General features: G+C 36.6%; 1 protein-coding gene and 2 pseudogenes across 1 annotated transcript in view; all 3 read right to left on the reverse strand.

Annotated features, from left to right (window-relative positions):
• ADAMTS6 (ADAM metallopeptidase with thrombospondin type 1 motif 6) overlaps nt 1-27,786 on the reverse strand; it is a 306,464-nt gene that overhangs the window by 221,914 nt on the left and 56,764 nt on the right. The gene's annotated exons all lie outside the window — the stretch shown is intronic.
• Nucleotides 105-372, reverse strand: LOC110591175 (annotated as a pseudogene).
• LOC110591176 lies at nt 24,615-26,337 on the reverse strand (annotated as a pseudogene).

Below are 27,786 nucleotides of genomic sequence, written 5' to 3' on the forward strand. Positions count from 1 at the left end.
CCAAAGGCCACACTTTTGAAAAAAGAAAAACAAGAATAAGCCCTGTTGCTCCTTAAGAAGAGAGGAAGGAGCTGAGGCTGCTGGGGCCTTTCCCACGTTGGCCTCTATTCCGTAAAGCAACTTCCCAGCAGCAGCATGGTGTAGTTCCAGGTGAGGGTCTCACCTTTTGTCACCCGTGTTTCAATGTACTCTATTCTCCGTTCAAGGTGTCAATTTCTCATTTGGCGTTGCAAGTCTTGAACGACAAGACATATCAAACGAGTTGAGAAAGTCCGCGATTTTCTTGATGCTGCTAGTGATGACTTCAAAGTATTCCCGGTTCGCCCAGTCCTGGTGAATCTCCCGCTGCACTGGATCCTCTTGACCCGCCATGGCTGCCACCTGACAAGGAGCCACTGCGCAGGCCTATATATACTATATCTTCTTTAACCATTCATCAGTCGATGTACATTTGGGCTCTCTCCATAGTTTGGCTATTACTGATAATGCTGCTATAAACATCAGGGTGTATGTACCCCTTAGAATGTGTATTTTTGTATCCTTTGGGTAAATACCTACTAGTGCAATTTTTGGATCATAGGGTAGTTCTATTTTGAGGAACCTCCATATTGTTCTACAGAGTGGCTGCCCCAGTTTGCATTCCCACCAACAATGGAAGAGGATTCCCCTTTCTCTGCATCCTTGCCAATATATGTTGTTTCCTGTGTTGTTAATTTTAGCCATTTTGACAGGTATGAGATGGTATCTCATTGTAATTTTGATTTTTATTTCCTTGATGATGAGCATCTTTTCATATGTCTGTTAGTCATATGGATGTCTTTTTTGGAAAAGTGTCCATTCATGTCTCCTGCCCATTTCTTAACTGGATTATTTGTTTTTTGGGTGTTGAGTTTGATAAGTTCTTTGTAGATTTTGGATACTAACCCTTTATCAGAAATGTCATTTGCAAATATCTTCCCCTGGATTTCTTTTGGATCCTGATGTTATTCAAAACACAACTGGTTTTGGAATGCAAAGGTCAAGGCAATTGGCCTAGAATTTATTAGTCTTGAATGATTTATCATTTATTGTTTCAGTGTCACTGAATACCCATTTCAATGCTTCTTACACTTGCCTTCCTCTACTATAGTGATTAGAAAACTAAAATACTCTGAGGCATGTAATAAAATTCTAGACAATGAGACACAGCAAGAAGTTCCTCATGCAAACTTCCCTTTTTTGTAGGGAGCAGGAGTAAGCCGAACAAAAATGAGGTCTTTTATTCTTCTTCCTGCCTGTAAAGTAAATGTAATGCCTGCAAATGAAGCAGCCATATTGGGTCTGAAGCAATAAGAAAGAGGAATGAGAGCACCATGCTAAGTATAGCACAGTGGAAATACAGAAGCCACTATACCTGCCCTTGGGCTGGCTACCTCCAAACTTCTTGTTACATAAGAAAAATAATGACCTAAACCAGTAAAGAAGTCATTTATTTTTAGTTTTCCACTATATTATTTAGTAGCAGTAAGCATGTCTATGTGCTAAGAGAAACAAACTTCTTCTAATGTTAAATTATGTACAGAATTTATCATCAAGTTTTTACATAGGGACTCGGAATGTTTTCTTTGCATGTCTCCCTGCATTAGACTGTGTTAAGAGAGGTCAGGGACTGAATCATTTTCACCAACTCCTAGTATAATAATACATGAAAGGAAGGAAGAAGAGGTTGGAGGGAGGAAAGGAAATTGAGCTAGGAATAAAATGAAAGGAAACACACAGCTATAAACTGGGTCTTTGAAAGCTGTATTACTTTGGAGACAAGTTGACATGACTTGGATAAGTCAAACTGCTACTAGGTGGTAAGTGCCAATATAGCTAATACAGGTCCAACTGGTAGGGAAGACAGGCGTGGCTCTGACTTACACAACTGAGCAGGTTCTGGGTAGGCATTGTGTTGATGACAGGTTCCAAGGGACTAGATTGGTATACTGCATCTACAAAATTAATAGTACTTTTAGCAATCTGCAACAACACAATGCAGTGTTTAATTGATTCTACCGTGCTATTTGTTGTTTCTTTGAGAGTTTCAATATTCTTTCTCTGTTCATCTTTGCAGTTTTGAAATTTGTCATCAAAAAGCTTTAAATGTTCTATCAAGATTTGTAGATAAGCATGAGCTCCTGTAGGTTTCTTAGCAAAGTCTTGGACACTAGAAACAAATCCTGAATCCACACCCCCAGAGGGCAGTGGAAAGGAGGCAGAAAGAGAGTGACATTCGTGCCCACAGCCTAGCCCGGCCAGGAAAGGCAGCAGGGACCCCAAGGATACAGGGGTGGGGGCCTACCCCTTTTCCAGACCCTTGGGGTCCACTCACTCTGCAAGTGGCCAGCAAGAAAGCCATTCGCCAAGGCTCCAACACCCCCCAGCCACCTTGTCCCTCCAGGGGAGGGAGCTAGGTGCCCCTTCCAAGCACCCCTTTTTTTCTCCCATATGCCTAATACCTCACACTGCAGTAAAATTGGTACAGCCAGGTTCACCTGGTCTCCAGGGACCGTAATCTAATTAGATATAAGATAACGGCTATCCTAGAAGGATGAATGGTTAACATATCCTTTCAGATAACCCTTTCTAAAACTCCAAGAGAGGCATTGCTAAGAAATGTCATTTGTGCAGGTGTCCTGTGTTGCAGACAAAACAAAAATCTATGTTGTAAATACTAGGAAAAGTCAATGTTTTGATATGAAAATTCAAGTCTGATGTAGTCTTATCTAGTTGAAAAACCACCCACTTATGCAGTGATAAACTGCAGAAGTTCTTTTTTTTTTAAGTAACAGAGTTTAGCAAGGTTGTGTAATTTTTTATTTTATTTACTTGAGAGAGAGAGAGAGAGAGAACACTTGAGAGAGAGCACAACAGTGGGACGGGCAGAGGGAGAGGGAGAAGCTCAATCCCAGGACCTTGGGATCATGACTGAGCCAGAGGCAGATGCTTAACCGACTGAGCCACCCAAGTGCCCCAAACTGCACAAGTTCTTATAGGAAAAGCCAGAGTCCCCCCTTAGAAAGCAGTTTTGTGTCTGTTCAAATAAAGTTAATTTAATTTAATATCATATTTCCAGAATGTTGATTTATTTTAATAGTCTAATTTCATAATGAGGCTAATAACACTTTGATTTTCTATCTTTGCTTTGTTTCTCATAACTAAACAAATATCTGCTTAAGGAGTAAGAGGTGACCCTTTCTGTTTAAGTTTATTTATTTACGTAATCTCTACACCCAATGTGGGGCTTGATCTCATGACCCTAAGATCAACATTTGTATGTTCCTCAGACTGAGCTAGCCAGGCACCCCAAGGTGACTTCTATACATACAGAATACTACTGTTATCAGCTATGGTACAGTCATTTCATAATCTGAATTGACCTTAAACTATAAGATAATTAAAGCACTGGATTTAAAAATAATCTTGGGACACCTGGGTGGGCAGTCAGTTAAGCATCCCAATCTTGGTTTCAGCTCAGGTCATGATCTCATGGTCATGAGATTGAGCCCCATGTTGGGCTCCACGCTGAGCCTAGTTAAAAATAAAAAATTAGGGGCACCTGGTTGGCTCACTCAGTTAAGCGTCTGCCTTCTGCTCAGGTCATGATCCTGGGGTCCTGGGATGGAGCCCCGCCGTCGTTGGGCTCCCTGCTTGGCAGGAGTCTGCTTCTCCTTCTCCCTCTGCCCCTCTTCCTGTTTGTGCTCACTCCCATTCTCAAATAAATAAGTAAAACCTTTAAAAAATTTTTAAATTAAAAAATTAATTAATTTAAGAAATTTTTTAAAAATATGCTACCTTTCAGGGAACCTGTTTGGCTCAGTCAGTGGAACATGCGACTCTTGATCTAGGGTTTCTGAGTTCCAGCCCCACATTACTTAAAAATAAAATCTTTGAGAAAAAAAAAGCTACCTCTCAAATCTGAAAACCCATTCTAATTATGCCAAAAAATGTATAAATGGGATAAACTGTTATTTTATAGCCCGTATGTTATAAGCGTACAGAGAGGACTCTATTATTCTAAACTAAGTAATACGTTGAACCATAGGAAATTGTCTCTTTAACCCACACAAACGATAATTTCCTATGGTTCAATCTATGAAGTACAGAAATTCAGAAAGAAAAATGTTTTTTCTAAGCAAATTCTTCCTTATGTTCTTAACCAGATAAGCCATTAATCACTTTTTTGCTTCATTTTTTAAAAAAATAAACACTAGAGGGTGCCTGGGTGGCTCAGTTGGTTAAGCGACTGCCTTCGGCTCAGGTCATGATCCTGGAGTCCCGGGATCGAGTCCCGCGTTGGGCTCCCTGCTCAGCGGGGAGTCTGCTTCTCCCTCTGACCCTTCCCCCCTCATGTGCTCTCTCTCTCTCTCATTCTCGCTCTCTCAAATAAATAAATAAATAAAATCTTTAAAAAAAATAAAAAATAAAAAAAAAATAAACACTAGAATCTGAATAAGGCAAATGTGAACTGGAATTACAGCCAACTGAGATTTTATAGAAAACAACTAATACATCAAAAATTTTAAGCATCCACTTAAATAGCCTTATGATATCTTATTAACACTGAACATTAAAATCTTTGGGCATTTTAGTCAAATTAGTAATTGAATAAGGATCTTAAGTACTATAAATTAGGTATATTATTAACAAGCTACACAAATTTGAGCTCTCTGGCTCTTTTTTGGCCTAAAATTGTCCACACTGGCACATTTTCTTTTGCTGTGATTAATTCTGCCACAAGATAGCAATTCTAGAAATCATCTGAACCAGCAAAAGTGTAGAGTTACTCAGATTCCACAGTTGATAAAGGAACTAACTTTTTAGGGAAATGAGGACTGCTCTTTACCAATATGTTCAAGGCAGTTTTTCATGGGAACCAAATGGACAGTGTATACTCTTCTGGGAAAAGGAACTTGTATTCAAAGGTCAGTGAGCCTCAAAGTCTATATTTCACTTAAAAAGAATAAAAAGTTGTGGCTTGGGCAGTATGAGTGCCAAAAATCATACGTTCACATGCACTTAAGATAGTTTTACTTCCAAATTATGTCAAATATTTGGTAGTCTAATTGATCCCCCAAACTTATAAGGCAAAAAATATATATAAAATTAAAAATAAAAAAAGAGGAAGTATTTCCCCACAAAAAACTTACATATATAAATATATCAGAAACCAAGCCGGAAAAGCAGATTAAGGAGAAAGGGAACAGCATCTAAAATGAGATACGGCCTTGATGTCATTTTAATAATTAAAATACTGAATTTGTCATTGGAAACAAAAGAATTAATACAAGTTCTTATACAGGACCTCTATGGAGAAAGTTCCAGGGACAAACATTTACTACTCTCCCCCCTTTTTTAAATTTCCTTTTATTATAGCAGGTCCTCAAGGCATTTGAGCATGTGCTCTGTGACCCATGCTTGCTTTGCTTACTTTGTGATCCCAGTATTCTTCCTAATCCACATGGCTGAGTTGCCACTTCATTCTGACATCTGATATTCTTGAAAAGGTAGGCAATGGAATTTTAGATTGCTGGATAAGCTGAAAAGACGTATCACTACCTTAACTATTCCCAAATGCATATGCAGAGCACACACTCCAATGAGCTAACACTGCATAATCTAATGAGATTATTTGGCCTGTATGAAAATACCATTTTGGAATGATGATGATAGAGAATACAAAACACTAATAAATACACAGATATGAAAAAATTTAACAAACTACTCTCTCCACCTTTGACTGCATATACCGATTTACATTTTGTACTTGCAAATTTTTCCAAAGAAGAAAGTTGAAGGAAGGGGATGGTTAAAAAGAAAAATCAGGGCACCTGGGTGGCCCAGTCAGTTAAGTGTCTGCCTTTGACTCAGGTCATGACCCCAGGGCCCTGGGATCAAGTGCCGCAACGGTCTCCCTGCTCAGGTGGGAGTCTGCTTTCTCTCTCCCTCTGCAGCTCTTCCTCGCTCGTGCTCCCTCTCAAAAATAAATACAATCTTAAAAAAAAAAAGAAAAAAGAAAAATCAAAGAACCGTATCAGCATCTTTATTAGCTTCCTGTGGCTGCCATAACAAAGTACCACAAACTTGGTGGCTTAACACAACAGAAATTTATTGCCTCCCATTTCTGGAGGGTAGAACTTTGAAATTAAGGTGTTCGCAGGGCCATGCTTCCTATGAAACCTGTAGAGGAGAATCCTTCCCTACATTTTCCAGCCTGTTATTTGCTAGCAATCCTTGGGGGTACTTGGCTTGTACAAGCATCACTCCAATATCAGATTCCATCATCACATGGACACCTTCTCTCTGTGTGTCCCTGTCTCAGTGTCTTCTTCTCTTATAATGACACCAGTCATATTGGATTAAGGGCCTACGTTACTCCAGTATGACCTCATCTTAACTACATTTGCAATGCCACCATTTCCAAATATGGTCACACTCAGAGGTGTTAGGGATTAGGACTTCTTTGGGGGATTCAATCCAACCCATACAGCATCTGACAAACAGACATTTCAAATTAGATGTAGAATTATTGTATCAAATATAAAATGCATTAATTTCTCCTACAAATTCTTCTGTGATACATTATACTTCCAGACCTCTAGGACAATCTCTAACTCATTCTTCTCTACCTTTTCCTTATATTCAGAATCATCATCATCTTTCTTTCAGGATGGCACTAATTAAATTTAGTCCCTCAAGTCTGATTTGTTCCAACTATTTCTGAATTGGCCTCCCTACTTCTAAGGTCTCCCCATTTAAGCAGCCCATTCTATATTTACAATTTTCTTTCCTTCTCCCCAGTATGTGAATCCCCTTAAAAAAGTCCAGGTTCATTCTCACCCTATACCCAGGCTTATGACATCATACTCATCTGAAGGGATTTTCACTTACTTAAAAAGCAAACTTCAAAGCAAATCCTAAACTTCCAAACAACCTTTCTTAAAATTATTAATACTCTGATTTCTTATTCCTCTTAACTATCAGAGCACCATACTATACACTGTATCCCTTGGTTATATACCATTTGCTTCTAACATTCACTGCTATTCCATATAAGTTAAGCTTATCTATTATATTATCTGTTATATATAAGCTATATATTATAAGCTCTTTGAAAACAAGGTTATTTTCCTGCTTTATTTATTCTCCAGAACAGGAAAAAAGTACACAGTGATGAACTTGTAAATATAATGATCAACAGTAAAACAACCGGAGATTTTAAAAAGGAATCTCAAAAGAATAAAATAAAAAGCTTCTGCACAGCGAAGGAAACAACTAACAAAACTAAAAGGCAACATTCAGAATGGGAGAAGATATTTGTAAATGACATATCAGATAAAGGGCTAGTATCCAAAATCTACAAAGAACTTATCAAACTCAACACCCAAAAAACAAATAAGCCAGTTAAGAAATGGGCAGAAGACATGAATAGATATTTTTCCAAAAAAGACATCCAGATGGCTAACAGACACATGAAAAGATGTTCAACATCACTCATCATCGGGGAAATACAAATCAAAAGTACAATGAGATATCACCTCACACCTGTCAAAATGGCTAAAAATAACAACACAGGAAACAACATATGCTGGCAAGGATGCAGAGAAAGGGGAACCCTCTCGCACTGTTGGTGGGAATGCAAACTGGTGCAGCCAGTCTGGAAGATAGAATGGAGTTTCCTCAAAAAGTCAAAAATAGAACTACCTTTGATCCAAAAATTGCACTAGTACGTATTTACCCAAAGGATATAAAAATACTGATTCAAAGGGATATATGCACCCCGATATTTATGGCAGCATTATCAACAACAGCCAAATTATAGAAAGAGCCCAAATGTCCATCGACTGATGAATGGATAAAGAAGATGTGGTACACACACACACACACACACTGGAATATATTACTCATCCATAAAAAAGAATGGAATCTTGCCATTTGCAATAACGTGCATGGAGCTAGAGAGTATTACACTAAGTGAAATAACTCAGTCAGAGAAAGACAAATACCATATGATTTCACTCATATGTGGAATTTAAGAAACAAAACAAATGAACATGGTCGGGGGAAGAGAGAGGCAAAACATAAAACAGACTCTTAACTACAGAGAACAAACTGAGGGTTGCTGGAGGGAGGTGGGTGAGAGGTTGGGTTAAACAGGTGATGGGTATTAAGGAGGGCACTTGTTGTGATGAGCACTGGGTGTTGTATGTAAGTGATGAATCACTAAATTCTACACCTGAAACTAATATTACACTGCATGTTAATTGGAATTTAAATTAAAAATGAAACTAAAAAAATCAAAAGAATAAAATATAGTGACATGATCTTACTGTAAAATCAAGTCCCCAATATCTGTTTTTTAATAACATTTTCCCCCGATTATAAAATATACATGTTCATTAGGAATATTTAGAAAATACAAGCAATAATTAAAAAATAAAACCAATTCACCAAATAATCACTATAGATATCCCTTTTAGTCCTCATTTTAACCTGTGTAAGGGTAAATAAAAATTATTTTCTCCACTTTATAAAGGGCAAAGTTACTATATTCTCCTCGCCATTCAGTAGAGTATTTCCTTGAAAACACAGTGAATCTAAATCCTTATTCTAACCTTTGGGATACAGATAAATCTCTAGGGACTGCACCCCATCTTTACTCCCACTTTTACAACAGTGAAATATATGTATGGTTGCAGGCCAGATAACATCTAGATATGTAAACATGTACTATCAGAATCAGCTCAGGGCTCTCAGGAGATGTACAGAGACCATCTCTAGGTGATTAGAGAAATTACTGTTCTTTTCTTCTCTTTGCTATCTAAATTGTGTGAAACTTTGTCCTAACTATGTAGTCTACAGCAGGTTAGCTATATGCAAATATTGTACTATGCTTACCTAATAACAAACCAGTTTTATTTCTTTTCTAAATTCTTGTGGAATAAAACTTTCATTTCCCAACCAGATGAATAGTAATGCCCTCTCCCTGCCTCCTTCTCTCTCCCTCAAACTACTCCCCATACCCATACAATTACATGTATGTATCTTTAAAATAAAAATGGGATCACACACAAGTGCATTTACCCGTAAGTCTGTTTATATGCATAATTATATATAATTATTACATGTGTGCAATAAATATATAATACATACAACACTTGTCTTTTCACTTAAGATCATGAGGATTTTTTACATTCACTTTTTTGAATTCCTAATATATGTACTATGCTATTCAGGAGTGTGGTGGAAGTCAGCTCATAGTGGTTCATGAGAACCAATAATATACATCCCTTCCCAACTCCACGCTCAGTGACTTCATGTTGGTAGCTTGAAATAAGCCATTGCAGGAGTATTTACCCCATGGAAATCTAAAAATGCTATGAATCAGAGCTTTTTTTTTTTTATCAGAGAGTTGTTTTACCAGTACACAACTGACCACACTATACAAGTTCTGCACCTTGGTGTTTTGTTTTGTTTTATAGCTATATATCCTGCCAATTATTCCATATCAGCATATATAGATCTAATAATGATCACTTTATAGTACCATTTAATATGTATTGGAAATATGACTCAATACTTCTGAAATTTTGTTAATTTGATGGGCAAAAAATTTTTTTATTTATTTTTGCATTCCCTTTACTGCTAGTGAGATGGAACATTTTTCATAAATTTCTAAATGGTCAAATAAAAAAAGAAGCAAATAAGCTAGCCCTATTAGGTTTATAAAGGCAAATATTATTGTATTAAAGACTAAATTTGTAAGCTTCCAAGTAGTCAAAGCAAAATGGTTATAAAGGATTCTATCATTTTTGTTGCTGATAAAAGAAATTATATGAATCCTTTGAAAGATATAATTTTTTTCTAACAGAAATTCCTCATCATGAAAATTTTTTTCAAAAAATTATTATAGGAAACTTCATTTGGGTAACAGATGATACCTTTGATAATAATTTTATAGATGCAGAATAAAGGCTCACTAAATGAAGGCTGTTCTGGGAGAAGCTAAGGTTATTTTCAAATCAAATGACATTTATTGAATGTCTACAATGAATCAGACTAACATGATTCAGATATGGTAATATATCACACTCCTAAGAACACACTTCCATATACCAAGAAGAGTAGATAACTAGCAGCTCTCAGGCTTTATCCTTTACAAATCACTTATGTCAGCTAGACTTTCTATCTTTTGGTACATAGACCATTTAAGGTTAGAGTCTTTGGAAAGATCCAGGAGCACAGATACTCCACGTTTCTAACTGAAGGGAAAATCCATACTCTTGGATTTTCTAATACTATATAGAGCCATAACAATACTTTCACCTAGATTGTAAGCCAGGAGTTCTGCAGGCAGAGTTAAGATTTTTCTCAAGCAGCAGCTTTGGCTCCACTGATTAAGACTTCTAAAAAATGCTTATGGAAACTGTTAGTTGTTACCTGTCTTGGCCATATAAAAAAGCCTTAATATTGCTCCTATGGGATATCTGATTTGAGCCACATACTCTCCTGAACAAGCTGAACTCTGTACTCATTTGAAACTGGACATTTATATTTTGGGTCATGACTATCACATTGAATTTTAATTTCTGTGTATTGATTTGAGCCTCAGATTGCATCCTTGCATAAATACTTTGAAGACATCCCATTATACTTATAATAACATCAAGTTTCCTTCCTATAACTCACAATTAGAACTCACTATACAATTTGCAGGATCCAGTACAAAATTAAAAAACTGGGTTCCTTGTTCAAGCACTGCACCCTTCTAAGAGAAGGGCCTTAATCCTTGATTCATCTCTAACCTCATTTCATACCTTTATAATTCCTCCCCACACTGATGTCCTCTCACTTCAGATCTACCAGTGTCCCTCCTGCCTCAGGGCATGCCTATTGCTAGGTCTGAATAATTCTTCCCCTTTGCCCTTCACAAATGACTTCTCATCGTTCGAGTGTCTGCGTCAATGTCATTCCTTAGAGAAGCCTCTCTGTACCACTTAAGTATGGCCCCGATTGTTCTCTTTCATTGTATCTTGTTCTCTCCTGTACAGAATGCATGACAATTAGTTAATTTATATTTGTTTACTTGTTTATCACCGGTCTTTTCTTTCCTTCTTAGAATTCAAGCTCGAGGAGTATAGATTGCATGGATATATTATTTATGAATGCAGACCCAGTGTCTATAAGTACTGGGAACAGTAGTGACTTCAAGCTGAAGTCAGAAAGACCTAAGCTTGAATCTCAGCTCTGCCATCTTCTGCTTGGATAACTTCGGGTAAGTCTCCCCATGCCTCAGTTTTCTCAACAGTGAGGATAATAACAGTATACTACAGTATACTAAAAAATGCCATTAAGTTTAAATGAGTCAGTATGTATAAAGTCCCTAGCAGAGAACTGGTTTATAGTATTATTAAGTCAAAAATTAAGTCTTATTATCATTTTATTATTACATTTACTGTTGTTTACCTTTTTACTATATCTTGTATTATTATTTATATGTTAAGAGTCATCCTTTCTTTATGAATATCAAAAGTTTCTCAAAACTAAAAGCACCAGGACACAAGGCTGCTTGTTCTTGCTACTTGCTATCTCATAATATTGTATCAGATTACTGAGCGTTTTACAATGAATGGGGCAAATACAGCCAATTTTGTAATACCTGAGAAAAAGTGGTTGTAGAAACTTTAAAATTACCAAAAGAAATAATGTAGTACGTGAAATATCTCAGCGTATAAGATGCTCAAATGTAAGGTTAAATATGGTCATTACGATTTACCATTACTCGTTTGGGCTGAACATGGAGGAAAGACAAAGAATTATAGGGTAGTGATGAACTCTATGGCCAGAGGAAAGAGAAGCTGTTTATGGCAACCAGATTTTAGTTCATTTTATTAGAACTTCTCCAGCCTAATATTTGAACATTTTAAAGATACAAGCTCTGTAATTTACTAATTAAGCTATAATCCTACCAGTGTCATGAGTGCTCCGAAAAGAATCATACCAATGGTTTCTCAGCTACATCTTTAGATGTTTTTCTTCTGATTGAATTTCAACGCATACATTATTACATTGTGCCTGAAATAGAAAATATCCTACTTTTTTTTCTTTTTCAAAAGGTTTCTTGTTAAAGTTGGTAATGAGTACATCTACTCTATTTTTGTATTTGAAAATTTTAAATCAAGGTTTAAAACATCCAACAGGTTAACAGAATGATCACTGCAAACTTCAGATTTATGGTTAGGTCAAGCCAACCTGACGCTGGAATGATGGAACAGGGCACTGGACTGCATGAATAAGTTTCCTACTCTCCAAGCAGAGAATCATCAGCAGTTTTATAGTGGTGACATTTACGGTCTCAGAAGGTGGTGAAGGAGGAGAACATCAACAACTGATTTGATGTACACCTCATATAGATTATATTCATGGACTACCCTGGAAGTTTCCACAGTGAGATTTGTTGGTTAGTCTTCTAGTCAATAACCAACCGAACAAACAAAAACAAAAAGAAACAAAAAACAAGTGTAGATTACCATATGATACCATATACAGAAGACTATTCAGTGAATTGGAACAAAAGTGAACTTAAATAACATAGCATTCTCCTGTCTCAGCTAAGGTATGAGAACAAAGAAAAAAATATACGACAGAATTTGTACAAGTGTAAGACTGTTACATGAAACACAACCCTTACCGTTTCTTTGACTAGCATCCGTCTGTAACCTGCTACAACTGAAAGTTCACCCCAATCCACTTTCTTACTGTGTGATTGGTGGCAATTTATTTAATTTCTCTGAACCTCAACCTCCTTATCTGTAAGATGGTAAAAATAATATCAATCTACTAACACTGTTATAAGGATTAAATCTCATAATGTAGTGTCTCTCATCTTAGGAGTCCACAAACTCCCTCCTGGTCAAAGGTTTATTGATAACTTTTTTTTAGTTTCAGATTGTCACTTTTATGACAATCTTTTTTTATTTATTTTATTTTTTTATTTTTTAAAGATTTTATTTATTTATTTGAGAGAGAGAGAATGAGAGAGAGAGAACACCTGAGAGGGGATAGGGTCAGAGGACAAAGCAGACTCCCTGCCGAGCAGGAAGCCCGATGCGGGACTCGATCCAGGGACTCCAGGATCATGACCTGAGCCGAAGGCAGTCGCTTAACCAACTGAGCCACCCAGGCGCCCATGACAATCTTTTTTTAAAATGAGGAACATAAGTATGGTAAAAAATATATATATACATATAAAGTGAATAAACATCTTTAAACAAACTAGTACCGTATAGTGTCAGTGCCTACTTTGGCATTCGTGTTCTGGATCATATTGTCCCCAAATAGTACCACTTTAATTGTCATAGCCTAATGAGAAACCAACAGAAGAATACTTACATAAAATATGTTTTTGTGCCAAGTCAAGGCCAAATGAGATCATAAAGCTGTATAAAATAAAGGTTTCTAGCAGTTTGAATAGAGAAAAATGATAAAAGTCAGCACCGAGTAGTACAGACATGCTGAACTCAGAGAAACCTGTCATATTCACTTTGAAAAAGCAATTTAGTTTCAACAATGCTTTTTGCCTTCCTAGTAATGGTGATGTAATTTTCTTTGGTTTTGTACTTTTCTTGTTTTTAAATTTATAATTTATTTTGGCTTCATGACTCCATTGGGTCTATAAGCATAAGGAACTTATACTTTGTTTTATATTTGTAAATATTTAAATAATGATAAAAATAATTTAATATTGGAGGGTCTGAGATAATATTTTTTCTTTATTTTTTTTTAAGATTTTATTTATTTGTTTGAGAGAGAGAGAGCATGAGTGGGGGGGCAGAAGAGGGAGAAGCAGACTCCCCTCACTGAGCAGGGAGCCCCACACGGGGCTTGATCCCAGGATCCTGAGATCATGACCTAAGCCGAAGGCAGACGTGTAACCAACTGAGCCACCGAGGTGCCCTAATATTTTTTTCTTTAAAAGGAGTCTGCACATTTCTCCTTTTGAAACTGAGATATTGTATACATAGAGTTTAGCCTAAGAAAACTCTTAGTAAAATTTAGTACCTATCACTTTCCCTGTACACATTTATTATTACATAGGTATCTGGCATTTGTCTAGGTTTGTTTGTTTTTTCCAGTCCATAGTAATAGTCTGGGGGTGAGGAAGGGGAGGTCTGATGGGAATGATTGTTTTCAGTTTTCATGCTTTATACAGCAGAAGTTAATCAATGGGGATAGACTGGCAGATTCGGCAATCATTTCTGTGGAGTCATCCGAGTGAAAAGAGAGTCACCTTTAATGCCCATTTTTGGAATTTTATCACTAGAAATATATTCCTTTGGTAGTGAAGAAATAGGATTTAAGGTGTTCAAGGGAAGTATCAAAGCTTGGAATCCTAAGGTTTCTTAGAAGCAGAAGTAATTAGGGTCTAATAGATTACATAGGAATTCTAGCCCTCTCAAACAGTTCTGAAAGTAGAAGTAGGAAGTCATTGAAAATAGTTTAATTCATTTACTTATAATCTGTCCCTTTCCATAAAGACTTTGATACAAGTATATTAATATAAACAAAACCACAGAAAGATGAGAAGTTTCATCTTAGAGCAGGTCTATTCCAGGGAGAGAAAACACATGGTGTTGTGACTTGCTTAGTCAAGCATTTTTATTCGTATTTCTTTATTTTTTCTGTTTTCGTAATTCTTTTTTTTTTTTTTTGGAATTTTAAAATTTGAGAATAGGTGACACACAATGAATGTTACATTAGTTTCAGGTATACAACATAGTGATTCACCATCTCTATACGTTATGTTATGCTCACAACAAGTGTAGCTACCATCTATCACCATAAAACGCTATTACAATATCATTGACTATATTCCCTATGCTGTGCCTTTTATTCCCAAATTCAAACATTTTTAAATTGTTTGAATTGGTCAAAATTCCTCCTGACTAAGTAGTTCATAAGAGGAGCTATCACTGGGTCAAAGACAAGAGGAGAAAATAAATAAGGAAGGCATTGATAAAGCAGGCTGCCAGAGACTTCAGTAAGTTGGTGGAAACTAGGGTAGATCAGAGGATTAATGAATCTAATTACAGAGCTGCAGGACAGAAGCAAAGGGAGCTTTCAAAGCAAGACATAAACAAAGGAATGAAATGGTTAATGTACTACCAGAGGTCAGGCAACTGTTTTCATGAGTAACAGTAAAAATTCATAATCACACAAGTCATTGAAAATGTGTATGCTGTTTCTTCTCTAATTCTAAATATTCTGAAACTAAGGATAATAGTTTGGGTCCTTTTTATTTAGGTACCTGAATATCCCTAAAAAATAGAAACAATAAGTTAGGACATTGTCAGTAAACTCATTGCTACTTTTGTTCTGTCTTTACTACAACAACTTTTCCTCATAGCTGTGGTTATACCAGTTGCCAAAATCGCAGAGAAAAGGAATCATGGACATGAGAGATAATTACATCATGTTGTTTACTTTGATGCCTTCATCATAAATCTCCTTCATGTCTTTATAAGGACTCATCAATTACTTTACGGACTCATCAGTTACTAGTTTTTCAAAGTAGTCAATCTCCTACTAGTTTATTAAATACTGAAATTATGTCTGGGGAAGTTTTGGTTTTGCTGTTTTTTAAAATTCTATCAAGTGTTAGAATTAAAGGTGTCTTCAGTTCCCTTTAAATAAAAAAAAAATTCTTATTTGAAATTTTCAAACTTACACAAAGTTAATACAAAAATAGCACAAAGAACTCTTTTATACCTTTTACCTAAATTCATCTACTGTTAACATTTTACCCTATTTGCACCTGTACTCTCTACACACAGATTTTTTTTTTTCCCTGCATCGCTGGACACTAACTTACATACATCATGGCCCTTTACAAATAAAATTTCAGTGTGTAGTCCCTAAGAAATCCATTCAGGGATAGTCTCTTGCATAACCAAAGAGAGTATCAACTGTATACATTTAGATGGAGATAATATTTTTATCTAATCTACTCTCTCCATATTCTAATTTTGTCAGTTGAACTAATAATGTCCTTTACAAGATACATATTTTTCTCCTCTAGTACAGGGAAGAGCCTAGGGTCAGGTATAATTACTTGTCATGCCTCTTCAGTATTTTTTAATGTGAATATTTCCACAGCCTTTCGTCATCTTTTATGACATCGACATTTTTAAAGGACACAGTCATCCCTCCTTTCTCTCAATAAAACATTCCTCATTTTGCACTTATCTGACGTGGTTAGGATGAAGTCAGGTATTCTTGACCAGAATATCACATCTGGAGACATACTAGGTCTATCTGTCCTTTCATTCTGTAAAACTTTTATTAGCTAGTCAAGTTGTCAGGTACCTGATTTCTTTTTTTTTTTTTTTAAGATTTTATTTATTTATTTAATTAACAGAGAGAGAGAGAGAGAGAGAGAGGGAACACAAGCAGGGGGAGTGGGAGAGGGAGAAGCAGGCTTCCCGCCGAGCAGGGAGCCCAATGCGGGGCTCAATCCCAGGACCCCGGGATCATGACCTGAGCCAAAGGCAGTCACTTAACCAACTGAGCCACCCAGGCACCCCATGTTACCTGATTTCTCCACTGCATAATTACTGGGATTTTTTCCTCTCTTACCACTTGATAAGTAGCCTGACACTTGAAGTCAATCAAATATCCTTCTCCTCATCAAAATTTCCCCCTAGATTTAGTATCAAGACATGATCTTTGCCTGATTTAATCTTCATCATGATGATGTTCCAACTTCCCCTATATTTACCAATCAGCCCTTAGCTTTCCACTATAAGCAAGAGCTTCTTTCCTTATTACATACAGACTCATCAATTACTAGTTCTTCAGTAATTTATAATTTATTACTATACTTAATTGTTTGGTGCTCAGTTGGTCCCTGGTTGCCAGTATGAACTCATTCAATCAGATTCTTCGGTTCTCATTACATGATATCATCAATTTTTTGAGCACTGGCTCTAACCTACTCTTGAAATCAGCCATTTCACTGAGAAGCCTCTAGGTTCTCCTTTTCTTTGCAAAGTTAGAGTACTTTTAATTCTTAGAATTTAAAGATCCTTCTTAGCAGGTTCTAACACACCAGAGACGCCAACGTTATAAAACTGCTTGATGGGGCATCTGGGTGGCTCATTTGGTTAAGTGTCTGCCTTTGGCTCAGGTCATGATCCCAGGGTCCTGGGATCGAGCCCCGCATCGGACTCCCTGCTCAGTGAGGAGCCCGCTTCTCCCTCTCCCTCTGCCTGCCACTCCCCCTGCTTGTGCTCTCTCCCTCTGTCAAATAAATAAATAAAACTGCTTGGAGATTGAAAATGTAAAAAAACTTTCCAATTGCTTAAAAGTTTAAATATCTTAATTATCAGGTAATTTTGAGCTACCCAAGATATGATCATCATGAAAATTTAAAATATTACATATTTCTTTATACCTTACCTAGAATCTCAAAATGTGAGTAATGTACTCTAAATATTCCCTGCCAAATTTTTTCAACATTTCAAATTGGCAATGTTTTTCTTTTATTTTTCCTGTTAAAAATGGAAAAATTTTCCTGATTTTCAAAATGTCCTGCTGTATCTATCATTTTATAGTCATTCATTTAAAGCCAACCTTGACTACATCAAAAACTAATGATGTAATGTATGGTGATTAACATAACATAATAATAAAATAAATAAATAAATAAAGCCAACCTTGAAAATTAATTCAAACATTAAAACCAAAAAGTATTTAACAAATTATTCCTTCTCCAGAGGACAACTAGGTAGTGAGATTAAAAAAAATGTCTTCTTTATTACTCTCTTGGCTTAAAATATTACATTTATTAAACATATGGATAGTTGATACTTTGCAAGTTTGCTTAAAGAAGTTTATAGGAAAAATGTAATTTCAAACTCTGTTTGAATATCCCTGATGAATATAGATGTGAAAACTCTCAACAAAATGTTAGCAAACAACAACAAAAACCCCCAGCACATTAAGAAGATCATACAACAGATCAGGTAGGATTCATCTCTGGGATGCAAGGATGATTCAACATACACAAATTACTAAATGTAATAGATCATATTAATAGAATGAAAGATAAAAATCATATGACCATCGCAGTAGATGAAGAAAAAGCCATTGACAAAATTCAACATCTTTTTATTGTAAAAACTCTCAACAAACTAGGTATAAAAGAAACAAACCTAACATAATAAAGAACCACATGACAGATATGATAAGCCCATGATTATATTATATTCAACAGCGAAAAGTTGAAGCTTTTCCTCTAAGATCAGGAACGAGATAAGGGTGCCCTCTATACTCTCACCATTCCTATTCAACTTAGCACTGTAAGCCCTAGCCAGACCAACTCAAAATGGAATAAAGATGTAAATAAAACCTGAAACCATGGGCTTCTGAAAGAAAACATAAGAGAGAATTTCCTTGACATTGGTCTTAACAATTATTTTTTTTACAGGACACCAAAAACATGAGCAACAGAAACCTTTATAAATAAACAGTGGGACTACATCAAACTAAAAGTTTTCCACATAGCAAAATAACCATCAACAAAATGAAAAAGCAGCACACAGAATGGGAAAAAATATTTGCAAACCATATATCTGATAAGAGGTAGTATCTTAAATACATAAGGAAGGGAAAAATGAAGGGGGGGAATTGGAGGGGGAGACGAACCATGAGAGACTCTGAGAAACAAACTGAGGGTTCTAGAGGGGAGGGCAGTGGGGGGATGGGTTAGTCTGGTGATGGATATTAAAGAGGGCACGTACTGAATGGAGCACTGGGTGTTATACGCAAACAATGAATCATGGAACACTACATCAAAAACTAATGATGTAATGTATGGTGATTAACATAACATAATAAAATAAAAAAATAAAATATATAAGGAAATCATACAACCCAACAGCAAAAAACAATCCAATTTTTTAAATGGGCAGAAGAATTAAATAGACAATTTTCCAAAGAGGACATCCAAATGGTCAGCAGGCATACAAAAATATGCTCAATGTCACTAATCATCAGAGAAATGCAAAACAAACCCACATATCACCTCACACCTGTTAGAATGACTATTATCAAAAAGACAAGAGATAACTAATGCTGGTAAGGACGTAGAGAAAGGGGAATTCTTGTGCACTGCTGGTGGGAACTCAAATTGGTAATGCCACTGTGGAAAACAGTCTGGAGGTTCCACAAAAAAGCAAAAACAGATCTACCATATGATCCAGTAATCCTACTTCTAGGTATGTATCTGAAGGAAATGAAATCACTATATCAAAGAGTTATCTGCACCTATGTGTATTAAAGCATTACTTATAATAGCCAAGACATGGATACAACCTCAGTGTCCAATGACTAATGAATGGATAAAGAAAATATCATATATATGTGTGTATATATAGATATAGATATAGATATCCCTGCATAATGGAATATTATTTAAGAAGATAATCTTGCCATTTTCAACAGCATGGATGAAATTTGAGGACATTATGTAAGTGAAATAAGTCACACAGAGAAAGACAAATATTATATTATTTCACTTACATGTGAAGCCTAAAAAAAGACCCAAAGTCTCTAGAAACAGAGAGTAGGTTGGTGGTTGCCAGGGGAGAAGAGGTGGAGTTGGAAAATTCAAGGAGGGAAGTGAGAGTTGTCAAAGAGTACAAATTTCCAGTTATAAGATGAATGAGTTCTGGGATCTAATGTAGAGCACGAGTGACTATAGTTAACAACATTGACTGTAAACTTGAAAGTTGCTAAGAAAATAGATCTTAAAAGTTTTCTCCACCAAAAAAAAAAAAAAAAAGGTAACTAAGTGAGGTGATGGATGTGTTAACTAACCTTACGGTGATAATCATTTTATAATATATACATATATCAAAATATCACACTGTACAACCTAAACTTACACAATTACATCTCAATCTGGGGGTAAAAAAGAAACAAAACAGAAAAGGAATGAGCTCCATTTAATATGGGTAAATTTCCTAATTAATTAACCCCTAAATTATTAGGTGGGGTTTTAAAACCAACTATGTACCACTAACTAATGTTCTTTAATACTGAATTACTCACTACCTATAGGTACTAGTCACTGGTTATAAAGGAATGTTGACATATCAGGATGCCCATCTCCATCCCAGAAGCCAACTCTGTCAGCTCCCTGAACATACGGATTATTTTCTCAAAAAATAATGGCCATCAAAGGCTCTGTCTAATCACTGAACAAATATTTACCAAGCACCTATGGTAGTGATCAATCAGCAACAAATTCTACCCAAAAAGAGAAGACAGTGTGTTAGGAAGATGACATGCATATAACTATATAGAGAGTAAATGCAATAAATTTGATAAGAAAAGTGTACAAAAAAGTGCCATAAGAAATAAGAATGAACATGCTCACTATGTGTCAGAGTAGAAATTGTTTCCCAAACAAGAGTTTTTGGAGTTTAACACAAGTCAGTGGTAATGCATTCTTTTACTATGTGCTTTCCAAACCAATAGTTAGTAACACATCTTTTGGTAAGTATCACTCCATGGAAAATAGTTTTTTTTTTTCCTTATGTGTGTTGAATAATCTTTCCAAAATGAGGCTGATTTTATATTTAAAAGGGCATAAAAAGGGTAGTCCTATTAATTTTAGTTAGCTTTATTTCTTCCTTGTTCATATGTAGCAGCAAAATTGGGTAGTTACAAAAAAAAAAGGAGAGTAAGTCATTCCATATTGTGGCATTAGAGAAGTAAGGTTAAGAAGGACGGAGAGCTATATATGAAATGACAGGATTAATCATCATTCATGTCACAGACTGTTTTCTTTCCAAACATGGTCCTAATAACATCTCCCATCCACCTGTAACTGTGACATACCTCTCATCAAGAGGGGGGATCTAGGTTTTTCCCTCTTGAATCTTAGCAGGCTTATGACCTGAGAGGTGAGGTCATAAAAGGCATTATACCTTCTGCTTCTTTCTCTCAAGATGCTGGCTTTTGGAACTTCCATGTGAGCAGGCTGGCTGCCCTAAGGCCAGCATGCTGTAACAAAGCCCAAACTAAACCACATGCAGAAACCACATAAAGAGAGAAAGATGCCCAGTCAGCCCCCAGCTGCTTCAGCCCCCTTTATCAGCTCTGGCCACAGTCTAGCTGCAACCACATTAGAGACCAAGCCAGCACTACTCAGCTGAGCTCTTCCCAAATTCCTGACCCAGGGAATCTGTGAGTGATAATAAAGACGACTGTTGTTTTAAGCCATTAAGTTTTGGGGTGATTTGTTATGCAGCAACAGATAACTGAAACATGTCAGCATTTCAGATAGTGCATATCAAATAATTTCATGGACTGGGTTGAAAAGGAAAGTCAGGTAAGGAACTAAAAGGTGTGAAAGTCATGCTGAGTGTTTACTGTAATCTCACTCAAGTTTCCACAGGGCTCTCTATTTTCTTCAAGTTTCATTCAATAACATCGATCTAACATGAACTCCAAAGCAAAAAAATCATGAAGCATATGTGGTAAAGCTAACTTTGGTCTGCTGAAATGAGTTAGCAGCAGTATTAATAGAGCTATGATTCCAATAATTGGGTCTATCTACAAAGTTCCAGAGTCCTAGCTTCTGATTTACCTCTCTAATAAGATTATATCCAATGAGATTCTATCTACTAAGTATATCACTTAATAATTTACAAAGTGCTTTCATGTACATGATATCATTTAATCTTATAAATAATAATATGACATAGCAGAGCCTCACAGAAAATTAAAACTCAGAAAACTTACACAAATTGCACAGGATTGAAAAGCTGGTTGGGGGGAAAGGCATTTAATCCAGGCAAGCAGAAGACTAGGCTTACTACCCTGACCTGGGAGCCAAGACTTAAGTATGTGCATGAAATACACATGATACATTAGACTCTAATTGTCACTGACCATGTGGTAAACACTATTAAGTGTGCCACGCTTCAAGGAACGAAGACTCAGGTGTATATTAAATACTGTGCTCTTAAAGTGTTACACTCTTTTGCTTTTAAAATACCCTCCTCTAAAAAACTTGCATTTTTATTGTCCTCTGGATAATCACTAAAGGCTATTCCCAGGACTAGTCCCAGGAGTCCTGTATTTTTTAAATGTTAAACAAAGTAGGTGCTATTTCAAAGTCCAAAGGTTTGATTTAATGAATGCCAAGCATCTCAAATCCACAGGAAATTTTTTTAATACAACATTGCTGGATATCCTCTGAAGAGGAAAGTTAACATATGAACCAAATGGAATTCTCACTGAGCTCCCAATACTGCTTATCAGGATAGAAGAGATTTGTTATTGTTATTGTTATTGTTGGTGTGCAGTGTACCCAAACACTGAGTATTTATAGGAAAACAAGCTTTTTAAATTCTTTGCCCTGTTTTTTGCCACTAACCACCGCTCCCCAATCATTGGAATAGTTCCATCTCCTTTTAACAACTTCCCATTAAACCTCATGAACCATATCCTGTACTTAATGGGCTGTTAATATTTTAAAGCTTCTGTAGTTCTACTGTAAATCCCTGGTCCCTTTTGCAACATTGAAAAGATATACCAAAAATTATTCCAAACTGATGGTACAAAAAAAACCCACATAACTTACATTTTAGTAGTTAAACAATAACTTGTACTATTACAATAGATACAGTCATAACAGTATACCAGGCACAATAATTATAACAATTGTATAGCTGAAAACAACTAAGTATGGTTGGGAACATAGAGGTATTTTACTGGCTTCGAGCCACATACTTGTCACATTAGCCCACCATACGCCACAATGCATTTGCTTAATCACTAGAATGGCACTTCAGTGCTTAAAAAATAAATACAATTAAGGTAATATGCCGAGAGAGTTTAAGCTGATTTTTACCCTTTAGAAAATGAATAGAGACAAAAAATAGTAAGGTAAACTAGTTATCTCAAGAAAGCAAACTAGAACTTTTAAAACATTTTGTCCTTCCTCCACTTTTTTTGAAAAATGTTTAAACGGTCCAGATGATGTCATCTCTAGTTTCTATTACCCTGTTTCTACGCATATAAACAACATTTTTAATAATTCTTGCCAAGAACTGGAATAAGATAGTCTTTATCTAAGTAAAACATCTAAGTTCAGAAAAAGAATCATTATGATAAAACTTACAGTACTTAAAATGTCTTGGTTGATTATGAGATAAAAAAGAAAGCTATAGTGTCTGATTGGAACAGACATTTCCTATCTATGGCCACCCCAGTTGCTGCCCTGGTCCCTGGTCCCTCCTCACCTACCTCATCTGTGCTACCAACCTCCCCCCTCTGCCCTTTCTAACTCTCCAATAACCTCTTAAATAATTAGAGATTTCACAGCAAGACATTGTGCAATTGATTTAAATTGTTATTATATTTATTTATATTTATAAATTGTAAAATTATAAAATAAGCATCAGCCTACCTTTGATCCAATATGGTGTGAGTTTGTTTGTAATGCGCCACGATCATTCTTGACATTGAACTTCAGTTTTCTTTTCTTTTTGTTTTTAATTGTTTAACCCTGACAGCTTTCTTCTACTTATTTTTATTCTCTCTTAGGTCCATTCAAAATTCATATTATTTTCTTCTTGAATATTAAATACACATTCACAGATGAATTATATCTTTATATTAAATATATATGCATAGGTTATGCTATCCATGCTGCCACACTTTTCAAGAGGGTTCAGTATTCTCTTAAATACTTGATGGGCATACTAACCAGTAATTACACAATTCATCTCTGGGAAATCACTGGGATGATTTCTTTTTCAGAAGTTCCTTATAAGAGTTCAAAAGACTACTTTGGTTCTGTAAGGTCATACTTTTTAATTTCATAATGTCTAAATTCTTCCATTAGATTTGACTCCCTTGAATTAACATCTGAATAAAATTCCATTTTTTCCCCTAGTCCCTTAGCAATAAAATGAAAAACTGGGCAAAGCAATTTCTTCTTCTTTTTTTTTAAGATTTATTTATTTATTTATTTTATAGTGTGGGGAAGGGGCAGAGGGAGAGAATCCTCAAGCAGACTGCCCGCTGAGTGTGGAACCCCACAAAGAGCTCCGTCCCACAACCCATGATATCATGACCTGAGCCAAAACCAAGAGTCAGACACTCAATGGACTGAGCCACCCAGGTGCCACATAATTTCCAAGAGCCCTTCTAATACTAAATTCCTATAAAGAGATGCCTTAAATAATGAACTTAGTACTTCCAAAGAAAGAAAGACTGAGGCAGATGAATGTCTTAAACCTTCAAAGTCCTAGCTTCATCGTGGATCAAGTTCCTACAAGCTTTGCCATTTGGATTAATTGCAAGATGAAGAGGGACTGCTAGAAACATTGTACTCAAGACTATGGATAACCTAGAACAACTCAGCTAATATAATCCCATAATTTATAAGAACTCTTTTTGCTCCTTATGTGATCTTCCTTTTTTTTTTTTTTGACAGCTTGTTATTTTTTAATGTGTAATATTCGAGTAACAAGAGAACTGCATCCAACATTGTTATAAATAAAAGAGAAAGCAGATCAGTCATCAAGGGCTCCCGAGCAAACTGCATCTTCATAACCTCCATGCTTGTCCTCTTTGCTCTGGGGGTGTAATTTGATGAGATCATCAATTCAAAGAATGGTAATTGCAGCTTCTGTTGCAAACTTCAAACTCTTCACTTTCACAATGGTTGGTTCAAACACCTCTGTTTGTTTGTTGTCTCGAGGTTTACCATTGACCAAATCAAGACCAATCCATTTTAGATTTTTGCGTTCTGGGTTAACTTGAGTCTCATTATGGATAGCTCTTAACTTTGCAACCAGATCTGTGGAGTCTTGGGCAGCATTAATTGCCAGCGTGTTAGGAATAACAAGAAGAGATCTTGCAAACTGCGCAAGAGCAAGCTGTTCCCGAGACCCCATGCTGCTTTCCATATACCTTTCTCAGGGTATAAGGAAAGGGCTACTTCTACAGCGCCCCCACCTGGAACCTCGGATTTTGACTCCAAAACTTCACACAAAGAGCATCATGTAAAGAGCTCTCCATCTCGTCACACATGAAACCATTTGCCCCACGTAAGATAATTGATGCAGATGTACGAGCCTTAGTGTTTTTGATCAAGATCAGCTCATCATCACAAATTCTCTCCTGTACTACCTCTTCTTCTTGTCCCAACATTGAAGCTTCAGAAGTTTCTTCTCCTTCCAACTTGGCCAGGATTGACAGAACAGTTGCTCCAGAAGCTTTAGTGATGTGTTTAAGGTCCCTTTTTAAAACTCTTCTAACTGCCATAGCGCCCGTCTCCACAAAATACTTCAGACACACGTCGTCTATTCCACCAGTGGTTAGAGTAACGATGGTACCAGTAGCCAGGATCTTCTGGATCTGCTCCTTGGTGATATCGGATTCTTTCTGACTAATCTGGTCCAGTTTCTCAGGGTCTGTAATAACCACCTGTACATGTACACCAAGCTTCATTTTTGTTTTCTGCAGGCTGAAGTCAAGGCAAACAATTTTTGCATTAACTATTCTCTCGGGCATGCCCTGGGATCCCACCACACAGTTGAGTGTACAGCCTATGATGAGCATATTCTCCATCTGACTTCTCCCATGGGCTTTCAGAATATTAATGGAATTGATTGGATAGGGAGGCTGGCCTCTTACATCTGTGTATCTAACTGCAAGGGCAGCATCTACTACCATATTGGCAAAGAAATCACCATTTATTCCAATGATCTTGGAAGACATCGATGTCTTAGCAGCATTGATCAGGCAATCTCTTCCAAGTTCATCTGTGTTAATAATTAGATTTTCACTAATGTAACGCATTGCCTCCTTGCAAGCAAGTCGATAGCCACTAATAACTGATGTGGGATGAGTTTTCTGTTTGACTAGTTCATCTGCATTTTTAAGAAGTTCTACTGCAATAATAACCACTGAAGTGGTTCCGTCTCACACTTCTTTGTCTTGCAGATCCGCTAGCTCACAAAGAACTTTAGCTGCACGATGTTCTACCTCCAATAACTTCAGGATGGTCCACCGTCATTAGTAATGGTTACATCACCAATATTATCCACCAATATTTTATCCAAGCCAACTGGACCAAGAGAGCTTTTTACAATATTGGCCACGGAAGCTGCAGCCATAACGTTCTGGGAGGATCGCCTCCCCAGGGCTGCGGTCTCCAAACACGGACAAAGGCCCCTCCGTCTTCGCGGCGGGGTACACGTGAGCTTCATTCTCACCGCAGGCAACCAGCATCTGGCTCCCTAAGCGGGGCGGCAGCCACAACAGCGGGGGCGGCGGCCACAACAGCGGCGGCGGCTACGGCGGGGTAACCGGCTGAAGCGACGCCGCGGGGACTGCTGGGAACACCGCTCCCCGCGCCCGGCCGCAGGGCAGGGCGGGAAAGAAAGAAGGGGTAGGGGGCTTATGTGATCTTCCTAAAAATGATCTCCACTCAATAAAAAATATCAAATTAGTTTTGAAGATGTTTCATACACATCAAATTTTTAATTTCTCTCCACCCTAAGCCCTAGCCTTGACCAATTTGTTAGATAATTTCTTCTAATATGTTTAAACCAAAAGAATAGAATAAATCTTTTTTTCATAAGTTAATTTTAATCTTTTTCATCTACTCTCATAGGAACTTTACTTTCTCCCTTTGGGAGGAATATTTAACAGCAATTTTCTTAAAATCTTCTCTTTTCATGAAAATCAAAAGAATAGAAATACATGCTATTCTGATTTCTTAAAAGTGCCATATCTGTACATTAGAGCAGAGTTAAAATAATCAGGCACCATAAACATATATTCCATCCTCTGTGAAAATAGAAAAATTTGCTCAGCGTCCCAAACTAAAATACCATTTGGGTTCTTCAAAATAATTAACTAAATTAACCCTTATTCTATTCTTTTCTAAGACAACCTCAATTCATCTTTCCTCCTCTCTCAGAACAGGTATTTTTCATATAAGAATCCATTGCCCAGATCCTTATATCTTATACTTTTCCACAGTCATTACAATATCTAACACAATGATTTGCACAGAGAAGATATCACCTTTCCAGGTCACTCTCCTTCATTCTTTCCTCCACTTTTCTTTCTTCCTTTCCCATCCCTTCCTCCCTCCCTCTCTTTTTCTGTCTCCAGCATCACTTGTCATAACTCTCAGTGACTTCAAAACCAAGTTAAATCACTCTAATACCCTGGCCTCTCATTTATACAGAATCCTTATTTTCAGTTGTCTTGCCCTTCCTCTGCCTCAGCCATAATCATAACCAAGATCTTGTTATTACTAATTTCAAGCATTCCACTCTCTGACCATCTTTCATCTTCCAGTTTCTTACTACTTTTCACTGTTCCTCGTCATCTTCATGTAATTACTCCCCTCTTTACCAGGCTTAATTAAATACCATGATCAAGCATTATCAACCCTTCCGTGCATATACCCTTTATGTCCTTTTCCCTTTTCTCCCTCTAGTGCACTCACTTGCAAAAATCCCAGTTTTAGGGAAATCCAAATCTCCACCTATCCTACACCTATACCCAACCAGGTGAATGTGACTGGAGAAAAAAACCTTAGCATGATCACTGATTTCACTTTAAATACAAGAAGTAACCTCAGGTTAAGCCCTTAGCAATTCCTAACAATGCTACTACATTTCACTAGTCTTACTTTTCTCAATGATTAATTCATAGTTCTCTCTT

The sequence above is a fragment of the Neomonachus schauinslandi genome, chromosome 7 (genome assembly GCF_002201575.2).
Source record: "Neomonachus schauinslandi chromosome 7, ASM220157v2, whole genome shotgun sequence".
NCBI classification, from domain to species: Eukaryota; Metazoa; Chordata; class Mammalia; order Carnivora; family Phocidae; genus Neomonachus; species Neomonachus schauinslandi.